The 10,105-nt window shown below is 36.3% G+C and overlaps 1 long non-coding RNA gene across 1 annotated transcript; it reads right to left on the reverse strand.

Annotated features, from left to right (window-relative positions):
* Positions 1-7,816: 7,816 nt before the first annotated feature.
* On the reverse strand, positions 7,817-9,697 carry LOC126820697 (uncharacterized). The gene is made up of 3 exons (XR_007680084.2): positions 9,361-9,697; positions 8,727-8,877; positions 7,817-8,405 (listed from the first exon to the last, which is right to left on the reverse strand). It is a non-coding gene; the product is annotated as an uncharacterized LOC126820697 (long non-coding RNA).
* Positions 9,698-10,105: the final 408 nt, after the last annotated feature.

Consider the following 10,105-nt stretch of genomic DNA (forward strand, 5'->3'; position numbering starts at 1 on the left):
CTTTGCATTTGCAATTTCAAAATTAATTAAAACCAATATTAAATTCCGAAAATCGTTTTTTTGCTAAAACTTTTTTTTTTTTAATCGGATCAAAATGGGAGTAAGGCACAGAGTCCGGGGTGGTAATGGGCGTATTGTGTCCAAATTTCATGGTTTTCGGACAATCGGTGCCGGTGTCACGGCGAAATTCCACTTTTTTCCCCTCATGGAAGCCGTAAATTGACTTGAAGCCAGGGTCCTTGAAGTTGTACAGCTGCACCCGGTGACCGATATTTATTTAACGGGGAATAATTGATAATTCATATTATAGCAATAAATAATTAAAATATTTCATAGGGATTATAATAATATCTATATCTTGTCTGGGTACAGGGTTAAAACCAATATTAAATTCCGAAAATCGTTTTTTTGCTAAAACTCTTTTTTTTTAATGGGATCAAAATGGGGGTAAGGCACAGAGTCCGGGGTGGTAATGGACGTATTGTGTCCAAATTTCATGGTTTTCGGACAATCGGTGCCGGTGTCACGGCGAAATTCCACTTTTTTCCCCTCATGGAAGCCGTAAATTGACTTTGAAAAAAAACGACGAAAGGCAGGTGACAAGAACAAACGACATGAACGAATGCAGGTATCACCTTGAAATTTTCAGGGTACCTAGGTACCAACGTGAAAAGTTGCTCGCCGGAATTTAGTACTCATGGTACCTTTGGTTCCAGCGTAGCGCATGCGCGAAGTCAAATCCAGCTAAACTCGAAAACAACCTTGTCGGCACGGAAAACATCAAAGGAGAAATTCGAATAAAAAATGATACAATGATTTCACACAACAGGCCAGCTATTAGCCTCTCGATTGACAAGAGTTTCATCGCCCTCCATTCATTATAACCAATGTCATCGTGCCCTAAAGAATCAACAAATCAGCTTGCTTATCTCTGTATACCCTAGGCAAAAAATGCTCATCTTTGAACTCAATCATGACATTGACCTAGTGAACGCCTACACCAAGTTTGAACATTCTAGCTTAATTAGAAGGAGAGTTCTTGTGTTCCAAAGTCCCGGCCCTTCAAATTGCTTCTATTTTTCATTTTCAATTCAAAATGGTGACCATCACGTGACGGAAATCAAAATTCTGATCCGATAGATTTTTAGGTATTCCTTCCAGGATTCCGAAAATATGACGCCCGAGTCTGTAAGTAAAATAGCAAAAAAGCCTTTTTGATTTTTCACGTTTAAAGATGGTGGCACTTCCGGTTCGATCGACAAACTCCATATTTTGTGTACGAATCAGTAATTACTTGTCTAGTATCGAATTTTTTTTTTAGGTCATTCTGACCTATATTTCGACGATTTTTTTGAAAACTTTGATCCTTAATTTCACCAAGGGGAGATAATTTAGAAAATTTCCAAGGACATCATTGAAGTCGCATTGACAAGATCTACTAACATTCTAAATTTCACGAAAATCGCACAACTATTAAAGAAGTTGTCAAATTGGTAATAACTTCCGGTTCGAAATGACAGCGACGAATTTTCGAAATGCCAAAATCCGAAATTGCAGATTTGAAGTAAATGTTTCAAGATACTCAAAGAAAAAAGAATTAGTAAAATAGGTCAAATAGTCACAGAGTTACAGCATTGTAGGTCAAATGCATTCCTTCGTAAAATTCGGTGATTTCGGATTCGTAAAACGTTTTGAAAATATATTTAATCAACAGCCACCACCAATTTTTGGGGGGATAGGTAAAAGTTTCAGAACGATCCTATGGTTAGATTCTGAGAAATCCGATTTGTGGACAAAACACAAAAAAAAAATAACAATAATAATCTTAACAGAAACAATAAGCTTTCATATGTAATATGAAAGCTTAATAATATTAATCTTAGTAATAAAAATAGCCTTTCACCGAAGGTGAAAGCCTAATTAATCTTAGTAATAACAATAGCCTTTCACCGAAGGTGAAAGCCTAACTAGATCTGCTAAGCAGATATTAAAGCTTTCATATTCACAGTCACTGTCACATGTCATAGAAATAATATGAACAGAAAAAAAAAATCATTATAATGAGTAAAAATTTGGTGAAGTTAATTCGATTTTTCACTGGTAAATAATTAAATAGACAAGTGGCATAACTTGACCCGCATCCCATCAGCTATCCTGAAAAATGCTGGAAAAATTAAACAAGTAAATTGTGTTTAGTACTGGGTTAATTAAGACAGGCATATGCCTTTGCTATACAGGATGACATGAGGGAAATTTAGCTTGGGAGGTGTAGGCCTGCAGCCAAAATTTCTAGCTAGCTTAGAAACACAACTCCGCTACACGGTCTTCCATAAAAGAAAAACTATACATTTTTGGAAAGCTTATGATGCCAGGAAGACAAAATCTGGGAGTTCCAAGCAAAATGTTTGCAATTTATTGATTTAGGGCCAGATGAAATTCGTCAAAATTGTCAAATAAATGCTATTTGTGTACTAACAATTCTGAAGTTGACATAAAATTAAATAGTTGGTAAAACACCTCATGCCTTCATCCTTGGCAATGAACAGTTTATTGGACAGATTTTGATGTAAATAAAAATGCTCAAAACACAAATGTCATGAGTGAATAAAGAATTGTGGAAATCCATTAACGGTAAAAAAGAATTATCTCCCTTTCTGTCAAATGCCTGTAATTGATAGACTATCAGGTCTTGTATGAATCATAAGACCAGGTGTGGGCAAACAAGCCCAATAATTATTTTGTTTGGTGGATCTCAAGGGCCTGTTAGGGTTGGTTGTTGGATGTTTGCTCAGAAATTATCGCTTGTATGGAACATGCTAGAGTCGATTTGTAGCATATTCTAGCCAGGGGATATGTTTGACAGTAGTTGAGTGATATGCTTTTGAAATAATGGAGATCAGTAGCACTTTATAAGCATTGAACCACATGATTTTTTTCCACTAAGATAAACATACTAAACCCACATACATGTTCCCTTTCAATTAGCCACTACAGTATTTTTACAACTGTACATGTAGCTGTGAACTACTATTTCGGATATGATTAATGGTCAAATTACAAACATACATGTAGATATAAGTTAAAAAAAATAATTGTGTATCTGGGCTGGAATGAAGGGAAAGGTTAGAAAACAGGATGAACAGTTGTGAAATTATTTATTAAAGTGAAACAATCATTGAAAATCAAAATTAAACAGTTACTCTGCACATCAAATGTCATCAAAGTTAATCTTCATTATCATCATCACTGTCACTAAATGTATTAACATCAAATTCGGTCTCTTTAACAGTTTTTTTTTCATTTTCACATTGACTACACATGCACAGGTCTGTACAAGAAAGGGGGGTTGGGATGGCCTAGAGTGCCGCGCTTCGACCTCTAGCTGGTCGGTCACCTCTGGCTTGTGGCTGTGGCTTTGATCCCAGGTGTGAGCGTATGTGGCATGGAGATAGAGGCGTCTTCTCAACCTCGTGGGTTTCCTCCGGGCACTCCGGTTTCCTCTCACTGCTAAAGACCCATACGCGCAAGCGAATTATTGAAATAAAATTGAAACCGTATGTTAGTCCCAAAATGACCTAGTTTGTGTTGAGTGGACGTTAAACCCCATTTCTCTCTCTCTCTCTCTGTACAAGACAACTTTGCTGGCCATTTATGATTCTTTCTCTTATGACATCTTCACAGAATATATTGTATGTGGTTTAATATTCGACGGAGGGCTAGTCATCTTTTTCTGAAAAATATAAATAAACATATACATGTACACAATTAAAACAAAATTCTGGAGCTTGGTTTACTCTCATTAATTTCGTACAACAGAGGAAAAAGACACTTACACAGGGGTTAACATCTTATTTTCATGCAGAAACCAGCTAATGAAGACAGGAAGGCATTAGCAGTACAAGGAGAGATAGAGAGGAGAATTGCGGTTTAACGTCCACTGGACAAAAACATAGTAATTTCAGGACTCACCCATGGTTCAGTTTTATTTGAATAATACCAGTGGCAAGAAGGCGGAGAATACAAATAAAAAAAACATCACAAATATTTACCTTTCTGATAACTGTCTAAGAAATTCAGTACATGTATATTGCCTATAACATTTTTGGTGATATCTGACCTCAATGGCCACACAATCTTGCCCTCTGATATGCCTTAAAATATCTTCATCCTCTTTCAATTCAGCAGCTTTCAACAGTTGGCCTACAAACAAATTTGCAAACAAATTATACACCATATAGCGTTGAATGTTGTTTGTGCTCAAGGGTGGGGGAGGGAATGTCACTTTGACGCCTACATGTACATGTACCTGGCTGGTCAACTCTGGCATGCGGTTTAGTTCAGATCCTTTGTGTGAGCGGAAATGGTCTAGAGACAGATCGTCTTAGCAAGGCACCTACAAGTGGGCCAAGAAAATAAAAAACAAGTTAACTTCTCTATGTTTCATCCCTTGTGCAAGCAAATGTGCAACACTTTAACCAATGACTGTGCCAAATCAACAAATGGGGTAAAGGGCTTTACTGGCTAGCTTCATAACAATTTTACAGTGATTGCAGTAGCACTTCTGATTCCATTTACAACAAAAACAACAACACAATAATTAAAAACTGTAGGATGAATATATTTAATATTTATTAGTAATAATTATAAATTTAGTAAGTAACATAATATTAACATTAGGCCTACCTGAGCCTGTTTGGGTCTGAGTCTGTGTTAATACATCCTTCTTCCTATTTTCTCCAACAGTGACAAATCTGTCACGTTTTTTACATATAATACACACAACAGGCAGCACCGATTTACTCTTTCTTTTTGCTTCAGGAGCGTAATTTGTTTGGAGAGCTAGGTCCCAGATCGTCTACACTCCCGCTATTCCCTGGTTGGATTGTAGCCGGGGATTTTAATTTTTCTTTATCTATACGATTACGGGCAGACCCAATTCGGAATTTGTCTGTAAAAGGCCTGTAACATGTTGGGTGAAATCCAGTATCTTTTGGCGCGTCGATAAATTCCTTGTTTGATTATATCACCCGAAGTCGCCTGTTCAGCTATCCATTTCGCTCGCCCATCAAGTTTTAGCCATTCATGGGCACATTCACAGAATTTATCCCAGCGAGATTTTGTAAATAATTGTTCTCGTTCCTTTCTAAATCCTTGGTAATGAATAATACAGCGTAAATTTGATTTACGTTACGACAAAGTCTAACACTGTAAGTACCAAATAGTCATACGAGATATGTGCATCTCATCAAATTCAGCTTATACCATACCCACAATAATGTTACGGAGTCAGTGAGTTCAAGTTAGACAATACGCTGACCTTCCACTGACCATGCTTATAATATAAAATCTGTCAATGACAGCTGATTCATTGTTTAGTTTTTTATATGATATATTTAATATCAATAATATATGTATATGCATGCTTTATTTTACTTTACACGACCTCTAAAAATGCCCCAAATCGTAAAAATACGACTTTTTGGATTTCGATCTCCTTTTTTCGGCTACCCCGGACATTTTCAAAAAATGATACAATGATTTCACACAACAGGCCAGCTATTAGCCTCTCGATTGACAAGAGTTTCATCGCCCTCCATTCATTATAACCAATGTCATCGTGCCCTAAAGAATCAACAAATCAGCTTGCTTATCTCTGCTTACCCTAGGCAAAAAATGCTCATCTTTGAACTCAATCATGACATTGACCTAGTGAACGCCTACACCAAGTTTGAACATTCTAGCTTAATTAGAAGGAGAGTTCTTGTGTTCCAAAGTCCCGGCCCTTCAAATTGCTTCTATTTTTCATTTTCAATTCAAAATGGTGACCATCACGTGACCGAAATCAAAATTCTGATCAGATAGATTTTTAGGCATTCCTTCCAGGATTCCGAAAATATGACGCCCGAGTCTGTAAGTAAAATAGAAAAAAAGCCTTTTTGATTTTTCACGTTTAAAGATGGTGGCACTTCCGGTTCGATCGACAAACTCCATATTTTGTGTACGAATCAGTAATTACTTGTCTAGTATCGAATTTTTTTTTTAGGTCATTCTGACCTATATTTCGACGATTTTTTTGAAAACTTTGATCCTTAATTTTACCAAGGGGAGATAATTTAGAAAATTTCCAAGGACATCATTCAAGTCGCATTGGCAAGATCTACTAACATTCTAAATTTCACGAAAATCGCACAACTATTAAAGAAGTTGTCAAATTGGTAATAACTTCCGGTTCGAAATGACAGCGACGAATTTTCGAAATGCCAAAATCCGAAATTGCAGATTTGAAGTAAATGTTTCAAGATACTCAAAGAAAAAAGAATTAGTAAAATAGGTCAAATAGTCACAAAGTTACAGCATTGTAGGTCAAATGCATTCCTTCGTAAAATTCGGTGATTTCGGATTCGTAAAACGTTTTGAAAATATATTTAATCAACAGCCACCACCCATTTTTGGGGGGATAGGTAAAAGTTTCAGAACGATCCTATGGTTAGATTCTGAGAAATCCGATTTGTGGACAAAACACAAAAAAAAAATAACAATAATAATCTTAACAGAAACAATAAGCTTTCATATGTAATATGAAAGCTTAATAATCTTAACAGAAACAATAAGCTTTCATATGTAATATGAAAGCTTAACTAGATCTGCTAAGCAGATATTAAAGCTTTCATATTCACAGTCACTGTCACATGTCATAGAAATAATATGAACAGAAAAAAAAAAATCATTATAATGAGTAAAAATTTGGTGAAGTTAATTCGATTTTTCACTGGTAAATAATTAAATAGACAAGTGGCATAACTTGACCCGCATCCCATCAGCTATCCTGAAAAATGCTGGAAAAATTAAACAAGTAAATTGTGTTTAGTACTGGGTTAATTAAGACAGGCATATGCCTTTGCTATACAGGATGACATGAGGGAAATTTAGCTTGGGAGGTGTAGGCCTGCAGCCAAAATTTCTAGCTAGCTTAGAAACACAACTCCGCTACACGGTCTTCCATAAAAGAAAAACTATACATTTTTGGAAAGCTTATGATGCCAGGAAGACAAAATCTGGGAGTTCCAAGCAAAATGTTTTCAATTTATTGATTTAGGGCCAGATGAAATTCGTCAAAATTGTCAAATAAATGCTATTTGTGTACTAACAATTCTGAAGTTGACATAAAATTAAATAGTTGGTAAAACACCTCATGCCTTCATCCTTGGCAATGAACAGTTTATTGGACAGATTTTGATGTAAATAAAAATGCTCAAAACACAAATGTCATGGGTGAATAAAGAATTGTGGAAATCCATTAACGGTAAAAAAGAATTATCTCCCTTTCTGTCAAATGCCTGTAATTGATAGACTATCAGGTCTTGTATGAATCATAAGACCAGGTGTGGGCAAACAAGCCCAATAATTATTTTGTTTGTTGGATCTCAAGGGCCTGTTAGGGTTGGTTGTTGGATGTTTGCTCAGAAATTATCGCTTGTATGGAACATGCTAGAGTCGATTTGTAGCATATTCTAGCCAGGGGATATGTTTGACAGTAGTTGAGTGATATGCTTTTGAAATAATGGAGATCAGTAGCACTTTATAAGCATTGAACCACATGATTTTTTTCCATTAAGATAAACATTCTAAACCCACATACATGTTCCCTTTCAATTAGCCACTACAGTATTTTTACAACTGTACATGTAGCTGTGAACTACTATTTCGGATATGATTAATGGTCAAATTACAAACATACTTGTAGATATAAGTTAAAAAAAAAAATTGTGTATCTGGGCTGGAATGAAGGGAAAGGTTAGAAAACAGGATGAACAGTTGTGAAATTATTTATTAAAGTGAAACAATCATTGAAAATCAAAATTAAACAGTTACTCTGCACATCAAATGTCATCAAAGTTAATCTTCATTATCATCATCACTGTCACTAAATGTATTAACATCAAATTCGGTCTCTTTAACAGTTTTTTTTTCATTTTCACATTGACTACACATGCACAGGTCTGTACAAGAAAGGGGGGTTGGGATGGCCTAGAGTGCCGCGCTTCGACCTCTAGCTGGTCGGTCACCTCTGGCTTGTGGCTGTGGCTTTGATCCCAGGTGTGAGCGTATGTGGCATGGAGATAGAGGCGTCTTCTCAACCTCGTGGGTTTCCTCCGGGCACTCCGGTTTCCTCTCACTGCTAAAGACCAATACGCGCAAGCGAATTATTGAAATAAAATTGAAACCGTATGTTAGTCCCAAAATGACCTAGTTTGTGTTGAGTGGACGTTAAACCCCATTTCTCTCTCTCTCTCTCTCTCTGTACAAGACAACTTTGCTGGCCATTTATGATTCTTTCTCTTATGACATCTTCACAGAATATATTGTATGTGGTTTAATATTCGACGGAGGGCTAGTCATCTTTGCTGAAAAATATAAATAAACATATACATGTACACAATTAAAACAAAATTCTGGAGCTTGGTTTACTCTCATTAATTTCGTACAACAGAGGGGAAAAAGACACTTACACAGGGGTTAACATCTTATTTTCATGCAGAAACCAGCTAATGAAGACAGGAAGGCATTAGCAGTACAAGGAGAGATAGAGAGGAGAATTGCGGTTTAACGTCCACTGGACAAAAACATAGTAATTTCAGGACTCACCCATGGTTCAGTTTTATTTGAATAATACCAGTGGCAAGAAGGCGGAGAATACAAATAAAAAAAACATCACAAATATTTACCTTTCTGATAACTGTCTAAGAAATTCAGTACATGTATATTGCCTATAACATTTTTGGTGATATCTGACCTCAATGGCCACACAATCTTGCCCTCTGATATGCCTTAAAATATCTTCATCCTCTTTCAATTCAGCAGCTTTCAACAGTTGGCCTACAAACAAATTTGCAAACAAATTATACACCATATAGCGTTGAATGTTGTTTGTGCTCAAGGGTGGGGGAGGGAATGTCACTTTGACGCCTACATGTACATGTACCTGGCTGGTCAACTCTGGCATGCGGTTTAGTTCAGATCCTTTGTGTGAGCGGAAATGGTCTAGAGACAGATCGTCTTAGCAAGGCACCTACAAGTGGGCCAAGAAAATAAAAAACAAGTTAACTTCTCTATGTTTCATCCCTTGTGCAAGCAAATGTGCAACACTTTAACCAATGACTGTGCCAAATCAACAAATGGGGTAAAGGGCTTTACTGGCTAGCTTCATAACAATTTTACAGTGATTGCAGTAGCACTTCTGATTCCATTTACAACAAAAACAACAACACAATAATTAAAAACTGTAGGATGAATATATTTAATATTTATTAGTAATAATTATAAATTTAGTAAGTAACATAATATTAACATTAGGCCTACCTGAGCCTGTTTGGGTCTGAGTCTGTGTTAATACACCCTTCTTCCTATTTTCTCCAACAGTGACAAATCTGTCACGTTTTTTACATATAATACACACAACAGGCAGCACCGATTTACTCTTTCTTTTTGCTTCAGGAGCGTAATTTGTTTGGAGAGCTAGGTCCCAGATCGTCTACACTCCCGCTATTCCCTGGTTGGATTGTAGCCGGGGATTTTAATTTTTCTTTATCTATACGATTATTCTATCTATATACATTTGTACAGATATATTTGTATCCATAGATATATATTTGTATCAATACATTTAATTTTGTTGTTTGAAATAAGGGGGGGGGGGTGAATGGTTAGTATATGCGCGCTGTATCATAAGGTCTGCCATTTAGTGAACTGGTGTGGTTTCAAATCCCCAGTTGTACGTGGCAAGGAGTAGGGTAGCACGTTCATCCTTCGAGGGTTTTCTCTGCGAACTCCAGTTTCCTTCCATTGCTAATGACCCATACGCACAAGCAAATTATTGAAATAAAATTGGACCATGTGTTAATGCCAAAATACCTAGTTTCTGTCGAGTGGACTTAAACCCCATTTTTCTCCGTCTTCTGATTGAAATATGAATACCACATCATTTATTGTCATTTTATATATTTATTATGTAATAATGATTTTTCTCTGTGTTAATTTTTCTTTGTGTGGATACACTATAATACAACAGCTGGCTGAAAAGTTCTAGATCTGAAGAGGAGAGATT

The sequence above is a fragment of the Patella vulgata genome, chromosome 5 (assembly GCF_932274485.2).
Source record: "Patella vulgata chromosome 5, xgPatVulg1.2, whole genome shotgun sequence".
Lineage (NCBI taxonomy): Eukaryota > Metazoa > Mollusca > Gastropoda > Patellidae > Patella > Patella vulgata.